At 36.9% G+C, this 21,993-nt stretch overlaps 1 protein-coding gene and 1 pseudogene across 15 annotated transcripts in view; both read right to left on the bottom strand.

Annotated features, from left to right (window-relative positions):
• The window catches only part of FUT8 (fucosyltransferase 8), a 346,719-nt gene that overhangs the window by 254,349 nt on the left and 70,377 nt on the right, over nucleotides 1-21,993 (bottom strand). For 2 of the 15 annotated variants that reach the window (XM_025869878.2, XM_073895370.1), the window contains exon 1: nucleotides 16,241-16,262. The exons of 12 other annotated variants lie outside the window; for them this stretch is intronic. The gene's annotated coding sequence lies outside the window, so the exon portion shown is untranslated. Of the gene's footprint in view, nucleotides 1-16,240; nucleotides 16,281-21,993 lie in introns of those variants that run through there. One more of the 15 variants, XM_073895373.1, reaches the window with a different exon arrangement.
• On the bottom strand, nucleotides 12,495-12,796 carry LOC112822291 (small ubiquitin-related modifier 1-like; annotated as a pseudogene).

The following is a 21,993-nucleotide window of genomic DNA, read 5'->3' as shown; positions in this document are numbered from 1 at the left end:
GAGATTTTACATTGCATGTTTTTATTTCTCTCCATGGGTAACAGGAATCTCTACAAAAACATCAAGAGAAAATGAAGAGGGGCACCTGGGCAGGTCAGTCTGTTAAGCCTCTGACTCTGGCTCAGGTCATGATGTCAGGCTCCTGGGATGGAGCCCTACTTTGGGATCCCTGCTTGGCAGGGAGTCTGCTTCTCCCTCTGCCCCTCCTGCTTGTGCTCTCTCTCTCTCTCTCTCAAATAAATAAATAAATAAAATTTTTTTAAAGAGCAAATGAGGATATTTTCTTTAGAAGAAATAAAGGTTAAAGAAGCCTTTCAGAGTTCCTAAGATTGAAAGATATGAAGGCTATAAAAGATACTTCCCAGGAAATTAAAGAAAGCTATGATAATGACACTTGCATCCTATCACCAAATGTTAACAATGGAGAAGAATGAGACTTAAGAAGCATAGTAATATATGAGGCAGAAAAAATTCTCACCAGTGACTTACTATTTAGTTGTAGATAAATCTTATCTCTAACTTCCTCTGAATATCAAAAAAGAAAGCTACATTATGGAAATATTTGTGATATTCTGCGAACAAAAAAACATAAATAACTTTCTTATAATTTATGGGAAAGTGCTTAACTATACACAATACTAAAATATTGATTATATCTGACACATTTACCCTGACAGCTTCACAGTAAATCAAATATATTTTTCACAGTTATGGTAAGTACATCCATGTAGAAATAGCAGATATGCCATCCTTCATATATTTTTTTCCCACTCAAGCTATTTCGAAAAATACAAGGTCTATGGTGAGCTTGATTAGGAAAAAATAAGAAATTTGCCTCCCCTTCTGTATTCTGAAAAATTAGAATGAAATGCCCCAATAATTCTAAATATGGTGGCCAAATATTCATACTTTCTCAATGTCTGAATAGGCCAAAGTCTTCCTTGGATGCTAACTAAGGCAACCTTGTATTTAAATTAAAAGCTAAGTAAGCATTACAAAAGGAACACAGGAAGCCACAAATCAAGAGGCAAACTATCAGATAATAAAAGGATTTATGTATTCAAAGAGGAAAAGGATAATTTAATTTCAAAGCACAGATTATATTTACAGGAGAATGGATTCACCTATAGTCAGAAAGTACCTCATAAAGGCAAAGAAATCACTTGAAGCACCAAACTCAAGAATGAACAATGTTAAGTACCAGCTGCTAGAAACCAGTAAGGCATTAAATAGATAAAAGAGAAGAGATGATCCATTTAGTCACAAGCTGAGCTCCCTGAAAGCACAGGTAGGCTTTAGAAGGTTAACTGCAAACACCAATGTTCACAAACCAGCTATCAAAAATAATTTCATTTGATTTCTACTAGAATCATCACAGGAAGATAAGGCAAAATAAAAAAAAATCAATTGCAATTTAAGTTGAAGATGTGTCATCATCTAAAATAGCTGCTGCAAAACCCTATTTGAATCTCCCTACCAGCCATATGTCTACTTTGAAGCTTTTCGTTATCATACATTACCATTTCCTCTACTGCAGAGCACCGACATAATAGAATCCAAAACACAATACAAAGAAGGCAGGAAGCAAAGACTAAGAGAACTTTCTAGTTCTACAAAATACTTAATTCCTTGTTCTGTATAATTTCATAAAGATATTACCTCTGAGATCAAGAGCTACAAAGGTCTAAAATCATGACCAGGATAAAGGGCCCTTATACTAGTGGCGGAGGTGCAGGAGGAAAAGACTGGAAGAGCCGATGATTGAAAAATCTACTGTGCAGACACTAAAAACCTGAGAATTTTGCATTGGTCCTCTCGTATCCTTGACTGACCCCCACAGCTGCTTCTCCTCAAACTTCTTGAAAAAAATCTGCCCAATGGCTACTAATCTACAAGACCGATTCTCTGAGAGCCATCTTTGACCAACTATTCCCCCAAACTAGTTGAACTATGCCTAACCCCTCTTGCTAATGCCCTATAAATTCTGCCCTCCTTCCTCAAGTTAGAACTCTCCTTCAGAACATTTTCTAATATAATCTTATGCTCACAGTGCTCTGGTTAATTTTCTTTTGAACTATCAGAAGTTCTAGGAGGTCAACACAGCAGGAATTGGCTTTGGTTTTTATTTTCTCAATGGGTTTCAAGGTAACTGTGGGCACTACTTCTGTGTCTATATATAATCACCAGGGAAACAGGCAACAGAAAAATAATGCTTCTATTGGTCATTTAAAAATAATAATAAAGACAAAGACAAACATTTATTAAGTGCCTAACTATACAGCTATGCATTTTTTTTAAAGATTTTATTTATTTATTTGACAGAGAGGGACACAGCAAGAGAGGGAACACGAGCAGGGGGAGTGGGAGAGGAAGAAGCAGGCTTCCCGCGGAGCAGGGAACCAGACGTGGGGCTCGATCCCAGGACGCTGGGATCATGACCTGAGCCAAAGGCAGACACTTAACGACTGAGCCACCCAGGTGCCCCACTGCTATGCACTTTTATGTAACTGACTCTATTTAATCTTCATTACAACGCTTGGGATAAATATTCTTATGTTCACGCCATAGATGAGAAATCAGAAACTTAGTTTAAGAAACTTACTGAGTTAGCAAGTGGGAAATACAGGATTTAAACCCAATTATCCCAGGGCAATCCTTTCCACTTCACCAAAGCCACCAGCTACATTGCCTTAACTCCAATTATTGTCTATAAGAAACAACTGCATTCTTTCTGACCCCTTTGTTTTGTTAGGTCTACTTATTTGCTTTTTTCAATCTTTAAGTAAGCCTCTATGCTTTAAATTTTTCTTCATGTAATTCATCTACTGTTTTCACTTCTTCCTAAACACTTACCAAAGACCCTTAAGTATCCGTATCCTATAGCTGTCTCCCTTCAGTAGTGCTAAATATAAATTTAGAGTTAAAACAATTGTACTCATCAAAACTTCTTTAGTAGGTATGTATTTTATGGATAATTCTCAGATTTTTCTCTATTTTTTCACATCACAGCTTAATAATTATACTCCATTAGCATTATTATAATTTGTATTTTAACCAAGTAGAGATGATACTGCACATAAAATATTTTTTAAACCCAGGTATTATACATGCAGATTAATTGACTTTTTTTAGGGGAGGAGGTCATTTTCGGGGGAAAAAAAGGCCAACAAAATTGTACATAACAACAGACACTTGCATTACCCAGAGCTAAAACATAAATAAATAGTAACTCTCATCTCAAAAGACACACACCCAAAAGCATCTGACAAAATCCAATATCCATTCCTGATTTGAAAAATCTCTGCAAACTGGAAATAGAAATGAATTTAATCAATCTAATAAAGGGTATCTATGAAAAATCTACAATTAACATCATACTTAAGTATGAAAGAATGGATGCCTTCCCACTAAGATTAGAAGCAAGACTAGAATGTCCTCTCTCACCATTTCCATTCAACATTATACTAGAGGGTCTAGCCAATTAAGTCAGGCAAGAAAAAGAAATAAAAGGAACATATATTGGAATGAAAGGAGTAAAACTCTCTTTTTTCACAGAAGACATGACTGTGTAGAAAATCCAGTGGAATCTACCAAAGAAAACCCCCACAAATCCCCCCAAAAAAACCACTAGAACTAAAAAGTGAATTTAGCAAGGTTACAGGATATAAAAATCAACTGCATTTTTATATATTAGCAATGAACAACTGGAAAGTGGAATTAAAAAAATAATGCTATTTATAAGAGCATAAAAAATGTAACACACTTAGGGAGGGATAAATGTGGCAAAATCTGGGAAAGATGTGTATTAAAAAAAAAAAACAAAATAACACTGCTAAAAGAGACTGAAATTCTAGGGGCAACTGGGTGGTTCAGTTGGTTCAATGTCCAACTCTTGGTTTCAGCTCAGGTCATAATCTCAGGGTCATGAGATCAAGCCCACAACAGGCTCTACTCTCAGTGTGGAGTCTGCTTAAGATAGTTTCCCTCAGGACGCCTGGGTGGCTCAGTCAGTTAAGCACCTGCCTTTGGCTCAGGTCATGATCCCAGTGTCCTGGGATAGAGTCCCCCAGTGGGCTCCTTGCCGGGTGGGGAGCCCACTTCTCACTCTGCCTGCCACTCCCCATGCTTATGTGCACTCTCCCTCTTTCTAATAAATAAATAAAATCTTTAACAAAACAAAAAACAAAGATTCTTTCCCTCTCACTCCCCCTCTGCCTGTCCCCCCATGCATGTAAGCACTCGCTCTCTCAAATAAACAAATAAATAAAATCTTAAAAAAAAAGAAACAAAATCTAAATAAAAGGTGATACTTTAGGGGCACCTGCGTGGCTCAGTTGGTTAAGCGTCTGCCTTCAGCTCAGGTCATGATCTCAGGGTTCTGGGATCGAGCCCCGAGTCGGGCTCCCTGCTCAGCAGGGAGTCTGCTTCTTCCTCTGCCTCTCACTCGTGCTCTCTCTCTCTCAAATAAATAAATCCTTAAAAAAAAAAGTGATACTTTATTCATGAATCAAAAGATTCAATACTGTTAAGAGATCAATTCTCCCCAAATTTATCTATAGATTCCAATGTAATTGCCCCAGATTTATGTATAAATTCAGTGAAAATCCCAGCAGGCTTTTTTTTTAAGACGTTTAGAAACTGCTTCTAAAATTCGCATAGAAATGTAAAAAACCTAGAACGGGTGCATCATTCTAGATCCACTCAGACAAGAGAAGCCACACAGAAATTTGAAAAGGGAAAGTTAAGTATAAAGAATCATTAACTATTACAGGGGTTGGTTTAACAACAATTAACTAGTGAGAAGCAAAGAGAATACTAAAGAAAACAAGAGCAGCTAAAACCTTTGAGGGCTGAGACAGGAGTGCCTAAGCAAGAGCCTCTCCCAACTCCCTAGACATTCCAGGGCTGAGATCGGACCTCGTTGGAGAGGGCACAGTCCTATCTCACTGAATGACAGATAAATTGTTCTGGTGTCATGCCAGCAGAACTTGCTGGAAATGTGCCTTGTGCAACTTGCCAGAAATCCATTCATAGGGGAACTAGGAAAAGCTGTTCATCTGGATGTGTCCTATTAAGGCATTCTGCTACAAACCCACATGAGAGGTACAAAGAGAAGCTAGCCTTGGGGTCGCTGGCTGTTGGGTTACTGCAGTCCTCTGAGCACTGCAGAAGCTTAGTGCCGGTAAAGTCACACATGTGGCAGGAACTGTACACTAAGGAAGCCATGGGGGTTGATTCCAGAGAAGTTGAGTGTGCTGCTGGAGCCTGTCAAGCAAGCACATGGAAACCAAGAAGCAAAACTCTCCTCTTGCAGTGTGTCTGTAGCACTCTATATTGACGAAGCTTAACACTGTGCCAGCTGGCGAAAGAGAAATACTGAAAGGGCCAGATCCATTTTCACAGAACGAGCAAAAAGGGTGAATCTGGAGCAGAGAGGCAATAAATGAATAATCAGCACAACAGTCAAAATAACACTGAAAAAGAACAAAGTAAGATGAGCAGCACAACTTGATTTCATGACTTCTTATAACACCACAGTAATCCAAGCAGCAGCACTGAAACAGACAAGAGATCAGTGGAACAAATTAGGGGATCAGAAATAAACCCACACATATATGATCAACTGATCTTTGACAAAAAGTGTAAAGACAAATCACTATGCAAAAAAATAAACCCTTATCCAATTTTCACTTCACATAAAAAACATAAACTCAAAATGCATCATACTACTGGGGCGCCTGGGTGGCTCAGTCGTTAAGCGTCTGCCTTCAGCTCAGGTCATGATCTCAGGGTCCTGGGATCGAGTCCCGTGTCGGGCTCCCTGCTCAGTGGGGAGTCTGCTTCTCCCTCTCCCACTCCCCCTGCTGTGCTCTCTCTCTCTCTCTGACAAATAAATTAAAAAAACAAAACAAAAAAACCAAAAATGCATCATAGTACTAATCATAAAACCTAAAACTATGGGGCACCTGGGTGACTCAGTGGGTTGAACATCTGACCCTTGATTTTGGCTCAGGTCATGATCTCAGGGTCCAGGGGATTGAGCCCCTTGTCAGGCTCCCTGCTCAGCAGGGAGTCTGTTTGTCTCCCTCTGCCCCTCCCCCTGCTCGTGATCTAAAATAAATAAATCTTAAAAAAAAAACTTTCCAAAACAAAACAAAACTAAAACCATAAAACTTCCAGAATCTATCCTAGGAGAAAGCCTTTATCACCTTGCATTAAGCAAAAGTATCTTAGATACAAAAACATGATGGATACAAGAATAAATTGATAGCCTGAACTTTCATCAAAATTAAAAATTATTATCCCTCAAAAGATACTGTTAAAAGAATGAAAAGACAAGCCACAATCCAGGAAAAAACCTCAGCAAAGAATAGAATCAAAAATACAGAAGAAGCACTCAAAACTCAAAAAAAAAAAAAGCATCCAAAACTCAATAATGAGAAAACAATCCAATTAAAAAAAAGATTTGAGCATTTTACCCAAGAAAATATACAAATGGTAAATAAACACAAGAAATGATACTCAATATCATTAGTCATTATCATTAACTTCCATTAGAGAAATGGAAATTAAAACACAAGGAGATAACACTATACACCTATTAGAATGGCTAAAATTAAAAGGAATAACCCATATCAAATATTGGTAAGATATAGAGGAACTGCCAGCAAGAACAAAAAATCGTATAGCCACTTTGGGAAACTATCTGGCAATTTCCTAAAAATTTACACACACTAATGTACGATCCAGTCATTCCACATTTAGGTATTTACCTAAGAGAAATCAAAATATATGTCCATACAAAAACTTGTGTATTAATGCTCATGGCAGCTTTACTTGTAGGAACCAATAACTAGAAAGAACCAAAACTGTCCCTCAACAGGTGACTTGATTAACAAACTTAGGTATTATCCATATGTGTCAGTTATGGACACATATGCAGAGATCCCAGCTCTGAAGGAATCTCTCAATATATGTTTTGTGATAAACAAAATTCCTTTATTCTAATTTAACATGAGCACTACGCTAAGCTTTTTCAGTAGAGGGCACTCAAAGGACACTGAAGTAGAAAGAGGCTCTCTCTCCACCAGCTTATAGTAGGGACTTGGTAGGAAGTAGCGTTGGACATGTGAGTGAGGACTTCTAGTGGAGTGCTGTCCCAGTCACTTAGACAGAACACAATCCTCCTGCAACCTTGAAACCTCACCCTGGTAACAAGCTGTCAACTCCCTCTGCACATGGTAACCTGAGCCCTAGGCACTCTCAAGGACTCTTGCTGGTGCCAGTACCCCTACTCCCTCTGTGAGCCCCCATTCTGACTGAACACAGTTGTCTGTGGCCCAGATGGACACACCCCTCACACAGAGTTCCTAAATCCCTTGGAATTTCTTGATAGGAACATTTTTCATTCTAATGAGGCTCCTCTTGGTGGGTTCCCGGATAGCTTCAACACAGGGGCTGGTCACCAGAAAGACCAAACCCAGATCATAAGATTGGAACTTTCAGCCCCATGCCCTACACTGCAGGGACAAGAGAGGGGCTGGACATTGACTTAATAACCAATCATGCTTATGTGATAAAGCCTCCATTAAAAATCCCTAAACTATGGGTCCTAGAGACCGTCCAAGTTGGTAAACACATCCATGTGCCAGGAGAGTGGCGCACTCCACTCCGTGTGCTCAGGATCTTTCTGGACCTCATCCTATGTACCTCTTCATCTTGCTGTTCATCGTTATCTTTAATTATATCCTTTGTAATAAGATGATAAACGTAAGTGTTTGAGTTCTATGAGCCATAATACATAATAGCTAATTATCAAACCTGAGGAGGAAGTCATGGGATCCCCCCAATTTGTAGCCAAGTCAGACAGAAGTGTGGGTAACCTGGGCACCCACTACTCCCAATTGACATGTGAAGTGAAGGGTAGTCTTGTGGGACTGGGCCTTAACCTCTGGGGTCTATGCTAACAATTCGGTTGGTATCCTCCAAGAATTAAAGAATTGCTTGGTATGGAAAACCCACACATCTGGTGTCAGAAGTGTTGTGAGTACAGGAAATGAGTTTTCTTTTACAGGGCCAGATACTATGAGGCACTAGAGACACAAAGATAAAAAAGGTCCCCATAATTAAGGAATTTCTGTTCTATCATATTTATACATAGGCAAGAAATCAAAAATAAATAGTTGTGTTAGATGGCATTATTAATGGCATTATTTCAAACTGATTCCAATAACAACCAGAATCAAATATAATGATCGGTTTCCAAATGATAATAGCAAAATACTTCCTTTCTTCATAAGAAAATTTTAAATCCAATTCCTCCACTGTCAAACTGAAAAGGACCATTCCTAAAAGATACCATTTATGAGAGAATAGATGGAAAATATGTACAAAGAATCTTGCAGATCTGTGATAGATTTAACATTTCGCCCATATCTGTACCAGGCTCAATAACCAAAATCACCCAGCCCTTCTGAACACCAATTCTTGTTTCTAGTCATTGCCTTCTAGCCCTATCATTCAACTTATTGCTGCTCAAAATGAAGAACCCTAGGTATGTGAAAGAAGAGATATCAAAAACAGGCAATTTGAAAGAAAGAGAGAGAGAGAGGAAAAGAAAGAAAGAAAGAAAGAAAGAAAGAAAGAAAGAAAGAAAGAAAGAAAGAAAGAAAGAAAGAGAAAATAAAGAAAAAGACAGAAAGACAGACAGAAAGAAAGAAAGAAAGAAAGAAAGAAAGAAAGAAAGAGAAAATAAAGAAAGAGAAAGACAGAAAGACAGACAGACAGAAAGAAAGAAAGAAAGAAAGAAAGAAAGAAAGAAAGAAAGAAAGAAAAAAGAAAGAAAGAAAAAAGAAAGAGGGAGGAGAAAAAAATGCATTATCAAAAGAACTGTGTAAGACCAATGAATCACAGACCTGTACCTCTGAAACAAATAATACATTATATGTTAAAAAAAAAAAGGGTGGGGGGGGCACCTGGGTGGCTCAGTCGGTTAAGCATCTGCCTTCGGCTCAGGTCATGATCCCAGGGTCCCGGAATCGAGCCCTGCATCGGGCTCCCTGCTCCACGGGAAGCCTGCTTCTCCCCCTCCCACACCCCTGGCTTGTGTTCCCTCTCTCGCTGTGTCTTTCTCTGTCAAATAAATAAATAAAATCTTTTAAAAAATTAAAAATTAAAAATTAAAAAATAAATTAAAAATTAAAAAAAGAAAAGATAGTAGGAAGGGAAAAATGAAGGGAGGGAAATCGGAAGGGGAGATGAACCATGAGAGACTATGGACTCAGAAACAAACTGAGGGTCCTAGAAGGGAGGGGGTTGGGGGGATGGGTTAGCCTGGTGATGAGTATTAAAGTGAGCATGTATTGAATGGAGCACTGGGTGTTATATGCAAACAATGAATCATGGAACACTACATCAAAAACTAATGATGTAATGTATGGTGATTAAGATAACATAATAAAATTAAATTTAAAAAAATTTTTTTGAAAAATTCTGACTCTCACCCATAATTAAAGAAATACAAGCTAAAATAAGAGATCTTTTTAATCAACTGAGAAATATTAAAAATTCAATAATACCCAGTGTAGAGAAATGTGAGGAAAAGTTTATAAATTGGAGCAAACTTTCTGAAGGAAATTTGTTCCTGTGAATCAAAAATCTAAAAAATAGTTCAATCTTTTTAGCCAACAATTCTATCTCAAGGAGTTTTAATACTAAGGAATGTACACAAAGGATTTTATTAATACATATGCTATATAATACATCCACTTTGGATATCTGTATCTTTAAAAAGCTCCTCAGGGAATTTTCTTTTTTTTTTTTTTTAAGATTCTATTTATTTATTTGACAGAGAGAGAGAAAGCACAAGCAAGGGGAGCAGGCCGAGGGAGAAGGAGAAGCAGGCTTCCCGTTGAGCAGGGAGCCGGATGTGGGGCTCCATCCCAGAACCCTGGGATCATGACCTGAGCCGAAGGCAGATGCTTAAGGGCTTAACCACTTAACCGAATGAGCCACCCAGGTGCCCCTCCTCAGGGAATTCTTATGATCATCTGGTTTGGGGAACCATGCTCTAGAAAATGAAATCTATGTACTAAAAGAACTAACATCTAATCAGCAACTTTTGTAAGCCCAGCACTATACTGACAAAATCATTATCATGTTTAACCAAAACACATTAGGAGCCAAAGGCCTGTTTTGGAAGCTCTACATTCCTAAAATACTGACAGTAAAAGCCTTAAAAGGAATTTTCATGCAGTTATATTCATTACCTCACTTAACAAGATTAATGTTCTGTGTTACCTGTAAGGGCAATTTCTAGTTACTATATCAAAATTTCCCATTAAATTATATTACAAAATTATATGATATGATAAAAATTATATTACAAAATGGAAGCTAGTCTCAAAATTAAATAAAAATGACATTTAAAAATGACAGAATAATAAAAATTAGTGGTGTATCCACGATATAACAGAATAATCAAAATAAATTTCATAATACAAATGTCTTACCAAAAATACTGAGAATCTTACCTTAAAAATTATAATTACCTGGATCATTAAAATCTATAAGAGAAAATGTCTATATCAGGTATATCTGCAAGAAAGAAATGTTCTATACCTACACTGCCCAATATAATAACCACTAGCCATATGTGGCTACAGAGCACTTAAAATAGGGCTAGTGAGACTGAAGGGGAGCCACACTAACATATTTAAGCATACTCACCCAATTTTAACATGCATTAAAATGAGAGGAGTGTTATCTTTGGGGGGAAAAAAGCGTAAGTGAAATAAAAGTCTAGAAGAAAATCTAGACTAAGTTCTTTTCGTATTTACATTAGTAAAAGGGCAATTTAATCCACCTCTTTCATTCCATGAAGAAACAAGCAAAAACAACTCTGAATTTCTTCATGTCCAGCAAGGACTAAGTAATTTTTCATTGCCACCAGCACAAAAAAGGCTTGAAATCACTAACTGCAAGAGAAAAGCATTGATGACTCATTCCTAATCCCTTAAATCAATCATTATTAACTTCATATAACTAAGTAATACAGATTTATTTAGGACAATTAAACCCCTTGGAATTTTATTTAAGGTAACTTCACTAAGAAAATAAATACAAGACTTTCTATTAGTACACTGGACATAGACTCAAATTTCAGCTACCAGAACTTAAAAAACAAGAGAAGCTTGCCCTTTTATGAAAAAAAGGGTCTAGCTATAGATAAGAATAATGCAGAAAATAATTCAAAGCATATTATTAACAAGGGCCAAAGGCACAAATTCTGATCCTTCACCCCAAAAGGTTAAGAGAAACTCAAAGAAAAATGATACAGGAGCAGCTATGGCTTAAAACTCATGGCAACGACACCCCTAATAATGTCTGAAGTCAGCTCTCCAGAACTTACTACCTACAGATTAATTCACTTTTTCACGAAAAAATTTTATGCAGAGCATACAAATTGCCAGGAACTATACTGAGCACTGGGGATAGCCCTGAACAATGTGAACTTAGTCACTGTTCTTAAGGAGAGAGTCTATGATAGGTCCAATGTAGTCTAATTCAACAGTAGGTTGAAGGTAGTACTTCTGGGTTCCTCCATCTAACATCTCTTCTTGGCTGACAACATTTAGCCTCAGATTGGCCTGCTTTGTCAATACCTAGCCTACTTATAACCTAATTTTATTCTTTTTCTCTTTCAGATTCTAGAATAAATGTCTACTTCAGAGATTCTGCTTTGACTTTTTTTTTCTAATGGTTTTTACAAATACTTTATTTTAATGAAGCTGGTAAAATGTCCATTTAAAACCCATATCCCAGGCCAAAAAATACAAATAAAATTAAAAAGAGCAGTGTTCTGTTATATACACAACTGCATGAATAACTTTATTAACTGCTAATAAAATTAGAACTTCTCTGGATCTTCTGACAAGACTTCTTTTATCTTAAAATGCTTTCTCCTCAGTGAAGCCATCTTTGCTTTGGAGTTAGTCATTACTCTCACCATCTCTGTCATCTCGACTCCAGCCTGATACTTCCCTTCTTCTGGTCCAGATCCGCAAATTTTAAAAGTAGCTTCAGGTTAAGGAAAGGTCATTTCTCCAAGTTCAGTTCTCTGAAAAACTTCCATTTCCCACTGAAAGTCATAGTCCAGGACTGAAGCAATAATATGCTAGAACTTTAGGGCCAACTAGAAAGTCATTATGAATACTCACATTGCCTGTGAAAGCAATGCTGAAAAAGGTGGTCTCTCTGTGCACACATGTAATTTTTTAAAAGGAGAGGGCAATATGAAGGGGGCTGAGGTTTGATCACTAAAACTCAGCATAATGAAAACAAGTGATAATGAGTAACAGGCACTAGAATTCAAATTACCAGATGTTTTAAAGAGATGGAGTGCAGGTTTTCAATTCCATTTTGAACACCACATTACAAAAGAACTATTTTTAAAAATAAAAAAGGATTAAGAGTAAAGAAAATAAAAAGAGTATCTAAATCGTTGAATGACCCCCTGTTTATTCCTGATAAACTTCAATCACATCTTCTTCCACTCCCGGTTCTTTTGCAATGTGATTATCAGCAATTCTCGGACCTTCAGAAAGAACCCTGAGTGAATTCATTGGAACTCCCTGTCTTTGACAGCACAATTCTTTGAGTTTCTTAAGATATGTTGTCATTTTCACTTTGAAGCAAATCTCAATGCTATCCTGTCCAATGACTTTGCGTTTAATATATTCTCCTGCCTTCTTATCCCCAAGTCCTCAGTTGACAGTTTTGCCTCCTGGTCAGACATGATGAAGGTGGTTTCACCCAGGGTCTCTGCACAGTAGTGGCTTTGGGTAGGCAGGACCTCACACTCTGGGATTTACAAATCCGTCTGCTCTATGAACATGAAAAGGAGGCAGCAGTTTTCCTGGTTTTAGTCAAGCACTCAAGTCTTTTACAAAGCCTAGTCACAGCTCAGGCCACGTGCAGTTAATCATTTAATAAATGTTTTGATGAAAAAAGAAAAAGAACTCATGGAATTTCATTCTGGTAAGAAAATAGTCAAAAAACAAATACATGCACACACACACACCCAATAGTGTCATACATAAGATGAAATGATAAAAAATAGGTATTTACTTTAGACTGAGTGATCAGTAAGAGTTTGTATGAGGCTGTCAACTAATCTCTTTGATAAAGTGTCATGTATAATACTATCACTCTACAAATTCCAGTTTTTAACTTAACAATATGTATGAAAAGTACCAACCTACTGATTGACAGACTAGGTGTTCTGTAAAGCATCCTTTAGAATCTAGAATTAAATCAATTAAAAATTCTACTTTTGGGGCATATGGCTGGCTCATTTGGTAGAGCATGTGACTCTTGATCTCCAGGTTGTGGTGCTCAAGCCCAACGTTGGGTGTGTAGCCTCCTCAATTTAAAAAAATAAATAAATAGTAATAACTCCACTTTCCTTTACAATTAGTCAAACTGTCAACTTACTGGTGTGTAAAAGAACCCAATTTGTTTTAAAGCCATGCCCTTCATGTAGCACTTTTTTTAAACTCCCAAAATGCAAAGTACACATAATAAATTAAACTATCACGTTTAATTTAGAATGTTTCCATATTACAAGTCACTACTAACTGGTGGCACAGTAAATAATATTTTTAAAATGAGATTTATCTTCTATTCTGTAATGGCCTGTATCAAATTTCCTCAAGCCACTAACTCAGAACCTAAACCATAGTGACATTATTGTTCTAAAAATCTAAGTATCTAAGATAACTATCTGGAGTGGAAGACAGAATGTCTCTTTTCAGAATGGTAACTATATATACAAAGGTTTCTATGACTGTGAATGCACTTCTAAACTCCCCTGTCCAAAAAGAAAGACAAGGTAAAATCAGAGCTCTCAAGCATTTACCCATCATGAAGTCCCCTTAGAGGGTTCTCAACATTTTACAGACCTGGTTCTCTAACTAAAAAGATTATAGGCGATACAACCTAGTTTAGCTACACTTGTCTCTGACTTTTCTGCTACCTTCATCAGTTACCTCTGATGCCTGATAACATCTAAAACAAGGTGTGCCTTTTTTTTTAAATCTAGAACTTCTTTAAAAAAAAAAAAAAAAAAAGGACACTTCTCCCTACTGTTTGGCACTACTGACTCCATAGTTCAGATTCCTCTACCTTATCCCCAGTAAGCCAAACTTACCCAGACCAGAGGCTGTGAAAAAGGTTCTCTCATCAACTCTTGCTCCATGATTATGCTTACATCATAGTGAAACCTAGCCAACCTGTGGCCTCATCCTATGCCAAAATTTAGATGTATACTAAGAGTTTCTTCTGTATAGTGTTTTTGCAATATTAGAGTTCTTTAAAAATTTTTCAGCAAAGCCCATAAACATTTGATTAGTTTCAGGTCAGAAAGGCATGCCCAGAATAGGTCATCTTATAGGCAGTCTTCCCCACATAGGGGCTCAAGGTGGCCCCAAAGTATTCCTAGTCTCCAAGGTCCACATTTAAGGCCAGAGACCTAACTCCTAACTCAGTTAACAGTAGTAGTTAACATTTACTGAGCCATTACTTTATGCCAGGCACTGTGCTAAAGACTTTGCATTTATTATTTATTTACATTTTACAGATGTAGAAATTTAGTATCTAAAATTAACTACTCAAGCACAGCTAGTATCCAAGTTAAGAATCAGACCACATCTGCCTTACTCCATAGCTTATGCTCTCTAGAGAAATTCTAAACACCCTGATTGACCTGAATGTCCAGAAAAAATATCAAGAGGAACAAAAAAAGCATATACTTAAGTAGAAAAAAGCTTTATATTTAGGATTAATTTTTATTTGGAATAAATCTAATCATAAAAATTCAATCATATTACCATACATATAATAATACTTATCAAGAAACAAAGAAAAACATAGGATAACTCCTCATAACTAGAACTTGAATTATCAGAATACTTTTTTGAAAATACGGATAATTTTATTAAGTTTCTGTGAAAGTCACCTTTTTTTAATCAATACTCTTGAAAACCCTTCTAAAAATTGATATAATCTCCCATCTTAAAACTGTAAAGAACTTAAAAAAAAGAAAACCTATAAAGTAGGTGTGCTGGCTAGTTCAGTCAGTAAAGCATGTGACTCTTAATCTCAGGGTTGTGAGTTCAAGCCCCACATCGGATGTAGAGATTACTTAAAATAAAAAATAAAAAAAAAGAACTTAAAAGTGGTTCCTAGTAAAAACAAGCATTACCCAGTAGTAGTGTAGTTGTAGGAGTGGAAAGAGGAGGAGAAGGGGTAAGAGCATTAGAACACTGTACTAATAACAGAAATCATAGTACTGATAGAAGTAGTTACAGGAACAGTAGTGGTAGTATAGTAGTATTTATTAGTAATATTACTAGTAAATATAATATACCAAGGAAAATATAATTTTGCTTTACTGATCCTGAACCATGCAAAATCTGAGAGTCCTTATTAAAAGCAGTAATTCTCCTTGTACACATATGTAACTAAATACTATGGGAGACTGTAACTTAACCAATTAAGTCTAGAGTTAGAAAAACCTTAGAGACCAGGTACTGGAAGTTTAGCTTTAAAAGTATCTCTGCTATCAACTCAACTGTCATCTCTATCAAGCACCATTCTCAAACTCTCTAATTCCCCACTCTGAGAATACCATCACTCCCTCCCTACTCTCGCAAAGCACATTTTGTAAGAGCACAATTCCCTATTTGTCACAATTTTAGAGATTTCTGTCTTTCCTCTGGACTTTTGCCTCTTAAGACTTAGTTCATGTCATATGTTGTGGCTGTCTCGGGCATTCAACACAGTACCTGAATCATAATAAAAGTTCAAATAGAACAACTGTTCTACTTAAAAAAAAACATTTAATCATCTAATGTATAATTCACAGTGAAAATTTACTAAAGGCAGCTTAGAAGTTATTGAATTTTGTGTATAAAGAATTAAGGTATAAAGATATTCAAGAGAGCTCAGTCCCAAATAATGTATTCTGGACCACAACCCCATCTGATTTGAGTAAGGTCTTAAGATATCAGTATTATCAGGCAGAAATTTTCAGTATTAGATCTTCTTTTAAAGCCACCCATTTACTAAAGAGTTTGAGTATTCCCTCCTATGTAAGCTGTTTCATTACCTTCTAGGCACAATTTATTATTCTTCCCTATGTGCTATTACTGAGTTTTACAGATACACCAACTATACTTACCACACGAAGCAGACCAGGACTAAATTTCACACAACTCAACACATTTCACACACTACAGACTGATACCCTTAAACTACCTTTAGGACACCAAATTCAGTCTCTTAGACATCATCTTATTAATGATTGTGAGGTAATGCATGAAGCTCTGATAGCTCACAATGCTAAGGAGTGGAAGAAGTGTGAAGCCAGGCCTCCCTGAAATTGAAATAAACATTTGTTATTGTCCCGGCCTATGATGGAAAAAAAATAACTCTTCCTACCTCATTTCCAGTCCTTCTACAGACAAAGCCTTGGCCACATATATACAGAAGTTGGGATGGGTAAGGATGAAGGGGTGACTGAAGCTATCCTTCTAAAATCCTAAAGGATAGGTGTCCTCTTGTCCAGCCTAACTCTTCCCCAGGCCTATCTCCAACAGTCCTTGATTTCTCCCTTGGGACAGTGCAGAGCGATAGGTATTGCTGGGTTGCAAAAAGATATCCTAGGTAATCAAATATATAAGTGGGAGACATCCTTTATGTACCCAGCTCATATTGTCATAGCAGGGTGAGAAGGATCCTTTTCCCCTCAGCTTCATATACCTACTATCCCAGTAACAGAGCTCAAATCCCAGAGACTGCACCCCTCTCTACAAGGAGGTTGGGTCCAAGATCCATTTGCTCAGCTCAGGCACAGCTAGCAATCCCACCAGACACATTTGATGTTGTGCACAAAAGAAGATTCCTGGTCCGAAGGGAGGCAACATGCCCAGGAACTAGAATTAGATGTTTTTGTTTTTGTTTTTGTTTTATGTAGGCTTCACACTGGGCTTAAACTCAAGACCCTAAGATCAAGACCTGAGCTGAGATCAAGAGTTGGACACTTAACCAACTGAGCCACCCAGGTGCACCTAGAATTAGATGTCTTATAATGACACATTTTGGCTTCATGGAATAACTCCCCATAGAAATACCCAAACACCTCCTACCTCTCTGCCATGTGAATATTCATTTTCAAACACATTTTGGGGAATATATTATTATATACGAAATTAGGGGACTTCTTACACTGCAACTATTGACTTACATTTCCAGCTCACCTATTAAATTATCAGCTTTCTAAAGGCAGGGTCTTAATCATTTTGTGCCCAAAATCATAGTAGTTGTTTATTAAATTTGTTGGAGAAAGGGCAAGACTAGGAAAAAGAAAGGAGTAAGGACAGAAAGAAATATGATGAGCATCCTTGTATACATCACTTTAAATCCCACACCAATACAGATATTCCTAAGTGATATATATTTTTTGAAATCCTATCTTTACTGAAAAAATTGCAAGGAATAAAGAACAAATTCCAATTATGGAATCTTACTGCTTTTAAATGAAATGAACCCAACAATTCCGCATGATCTTTTCCTTCCCTTGGGTTCACCTATGTCTCAGTAGAAACATGATTTTTTTTTTTTAATCATGGTAAAATATCTTGAAGATGACAGGAGTAAAAAAAGCTAAATACTTTATAAAATGTCAACTTAGAAAGCCAGAAAAGAATATGCAGTATAGAAGGTCGCAAACAACTCGTTGCTAGCTTTTATGGGTGAGGAAGTAGGTTCAGGATCATCAGACTCACTAAATGTTTCTAGAAGTTTCTATTACTACTGACTTTCCACTCAAAAGGCTAGACCCAATTCAGGCATAAACACAAGTGATAGTGTAGAGGAAAAATCAGAAGAATGCTGAGAAATTTAACAAGGAATCCTGACAAAGACATCAAATTAAACCCACAAATATAAAATCAGTAAGGAAAAATTCAATGTGTAAGTGCAACATAAAATATTAAATTATTTGACTATAGATAATTTATAACCTAAGTATGAGAGTCTAGAATACCAAGTTTGACACGTCTAGGAGATCATTTTTATCACCTAGTTACAAATTTCAATTTTTAGAAGAGAACACTGTGAATTACTGTGGCAATATAAGTCCTAAAGCACAGTTTTCTAATCATATAAGAAAAAAATTATATTTTCAAGATCCAATAAAAGTTAATTAGCCTTGGGGGAGAAAACATAAAATATCCCTTAAAAGAGAGACTGAAACTTGTGAAAATCCAGGCAAGGAAATGACACAAACATAGAAAAGCTAAATCAGGGGGCGCCTGGCCGACTCAGTCAGTACAGCATTCAACTTTTGATCTCAGGGTCATGAGTTCAAGTCCACATAGGGCACAGAACCTATCTAATTTAAAAAAATAATAATAAAATTTTAAAAATTTTTTAAAAAGCTAAAGCAAAAGAAATGGAAAAGCTAAATGCACACATGGTTCATCACACTGATTAGAGAATAAACTGTCAGTCTGACCAACCTAACAGTACCTCACTCAATGAAAAAACATTACTATTAAAAACACAGTGATACAGAATGAGGAAACATACTACAAAACAGCACAAATTTAAAAAGAAATTATGATCACATCTATGTAAAAAAAATCTATATATGAGAAAGAACTGGGGTGCCTGGGTAGCTCAGTCGTTAAGCATCTGCCTTCAGCTCGGATCATGATCCCAGGGTCCTGGGATCGAGCCCCACTCGGGCTCCCTGCTCAGCAGGAAGCCTGCATCTCCCTCTCCCACACCCCTTGCTTGTGTTCCTGCCCTCACTATCTCTCTGTCAAATAAATAAATAAAATCTTAAAAAAAAAAAAAAGAAAAGAAAAGAAAAAGAACTAAAAGACCCATATACTCACACATGGTAACTACTGTCATGTTAAACTATGGGATAAAGGATGCTTCTCTTATTTTAATGAAACAGTTGTCTGAAATACTTGTAACATAGTGATTTTTTTAATGTAACTTTTTTCAAAAGAAAATAAACTACATTTTACATATAATATAGACCAATTTCTCTTTTCATACTTCCACCAAGATACTGAAGCACTAAATTCAATATATCTAAGCATTAAATTAATGATGTACATTAAGGTTGTTTTTTTTTTACCACATCACAGAAAATGTAAGAATTAACATTACTACTCTATTCTCAGCTCATAAAAATAACTAGTGAACAATGTACTAAATTATGACACCCAGTCTGAATTAGCCATCCAATTAATTCCATATATCCAAAGCATCAGCACAAGGTTTTCCGTTTTGTTTTTATAAATTTATTTTAAGATTTTATTTATTTATTTGACAGAGAGCAGGAGAGAGCGAGCGAGAGAAAGCACAAGCAGGGAGAACAGCAGAGAGAGGGGAGAAGGAGGCTCCTCACTGAGCAGGGAGACCGATGTGGGACTCGATCCCAGGGCCCTGGTATCATGACCTGAGCCGAAGGCCCATGCTTAACCAACTGAGCCACCCAGGCACCCCAGCACAAGGTTTTAATAACCATTCCCAGAATCATCAGTATAGTTACCATAAGTGCAAATTAGTGAAACTTGACATGACCCTACACCCAAAAAGGCTGTAAAAATAAAATTTATTTTTTGTATAGTTCAAGAGTATAAAAATGAAGCTCTATTAACATAGGAAACAAAGGAAAGGTTGCCATTGTCCCAAAACTACTCTTGCAAACAGAAGAATAGTAACTGGGCTAAGAATGAGTCATTTTACCAATAACAAGAATCAGTCCTAAGATCAATTTCCCTCTGAAAAAGTTCTATACTCATTCTTGCAAATTAGAATACATTACCTCAAACTGTGCAGACCTAATGCCAGAAGGAAATCAAATTCCAAAATACTGTCAAATCAGACAGAGGATATCATAACAAGTTTTACCAATACAAAATTGCCAAAAAGAATAAAAAATAATCTTCAATCAGGTCCAACATGTAAAGAGCTTGTAATTCATCACTCCTGTTCTCATTACTGAAAAGAAAGATAAAGGAAGGAAAGAAGGAAGGAAGGAAGGAAAGAAGGAAGGCAGACAGACCAACTGACCGACCTGGGGGGGGTAAAAAAGAAAATCAACAACTCTTCTTAGATCCATCAGAGAATTGAACTCAGAGGGCAATCTGCTACCCTGAAAACTAGAGACACAGAAAGGCAGATAGATAAAATCACAGTGTGGGAGCTGCAAAAGCCTAGGAACATAGTAAGCCCTCAGTTGGAGTCAGGATCAATAGGAATACTTTAACAATAATTGACAATTTGCTGGAGGCTCTGTGTCGACTAGCTTGAAGTGAAAAATGGAGAGGGAACCCAGTCTTTGAAAGGTCCCCATGCATTCCTGACTTTTTACCTCCAAGAACCCCTATCAGGTTCTCACTGGGAGGATCTGAGAAAAATTTCTTGTTTCCAGAAGGAGGAAGGGAAAAATAACCATCTTAAAAATATGCCCAGAACTCTCTGTTATTCTGTAAAAGGCCTGCCTGAAAAGAAAACTATTTAATGAAGTCTAACAAACTAGGATTTTATAGAGCCTAACCAACCAGGGTTTTACAGAATCTAACCAACCTGGGGGAAAGGAAATATCCAACTCCAACCCCTCTATCCTTCAACATGGGGTAGAAGACAACCAAATCAGGCTCACTAAAACACTGGGACCTAATACCATCCCTTGCCACCACATCACATCATTCTAACTAAAAGAACTGTGGGGCACCTGGGTGGCTCAGTCAGTTAAGCATCCAACTCTTGATTTTAGGGGCACCTGGGTGGCCCAGTTGGTTAAGCAGCTGTCTTTGGCTCAGGTCATGGTCTCAGGGTCCTGGGACAGAGTCCCACATCAGGCTCCCTGCTCAGTAGGGAGTCTGTTTCTCCCTCACCTTCTCCCTCTGCCCCTCCTGCTGCTCATGCTCTCTCTCTCTCTCTAAATAAATAAATAAATAAATAAAATTATATATATATATATATATATATATATATATATATATGTAAGTAAAAGAACTGTAAGCCTCAGACCCTATTAAAGAATTCTCTACAAAACCTAATAACAACAGGGCAGACAAAAACGAAAACACTACAAATTTTAGCCTCTGACACCACAGCTATGAAATATAGTAAACAGCCTAACTCCTGGTCAAATAAACATAAAACGTCACACTAAAGGCCTATTTACTTCAGTTTGTTTTACCTAATGTAACATGTCTGGCTATCAACAAAAAATTACAAAGCAGTGTAAAGGCAAAAACTACTATCTGAAGACACAAAGCAAGCCTCAAAACCAGACTCAGGTATAACAGAGGTTTTAGAATTATCACTGAGTTTAAAAATAGCTATGATAAACATACTAAGGGCACTAACGGAAAAAGTAAACAACATGCAAGAACAGATGGGTAGTGTAAGCAGAGATATAGATAAGAAAAAAATCAAAAGGAAATGCTACAAATCAACAACACTGTAACAGAAAAAGTATGTCTTTGGTGATAAACAATAAACCAGATCCATGAAGCTCAGAACACACCACACAGGATAAATACTATAATATTTGCACCTAGGTATACCATAATAAAACTCCAGAAAAACAGATGGGAAAATCTGGACAGAACCAAGAGGAAAAAAAGAAGAAAAAAACCTTACCTAGACAGGAAAAAAATAAGAATTCCATCAAACTTTCTCTTCAGAAACCATGCAAGCAAAGTGAGCAGAGTGAAAAATTTAAAGTATTAAAAGAAAATCCACCAATCCAGAATTTTGTACCTATCAAAATTATCCTTCAAAAGTGAAAGGGAAATAAAGGCTTTATATGACAAACAAAAATTGAGGGAACTGAAGGCCTATTCACCTTCCTTGCAAGAAATGCTTAAAAGGTGTTCTTCAGGGATGCTTGGGTGGCTC

The sequence above is a fragment of the Callorhinus ursinus genome, unplaced genomic scaffold, assembly GCF_003265705.2.
Source record: "Callorhinus ursinus isolate GAN/ISIS: 27379988/994484 unplaced genomic scaffold, GSC_fseal_2.0 scaffold8, whole genome shotgun sequence".
In the NCBI taxonomy this organism is placed as follows: domain Eukaryota; kingdom Metazoa; phylum Chordata; class Mammalia; order Carnivora; family Otariidae; genus Callorhinus; species Callorhinus ursinus.
The sequence above is the reverse complement of the archived record's forward strand: the minus strand, read 5'-3'. Positions and strand labels throughout refer to the sequence as shown.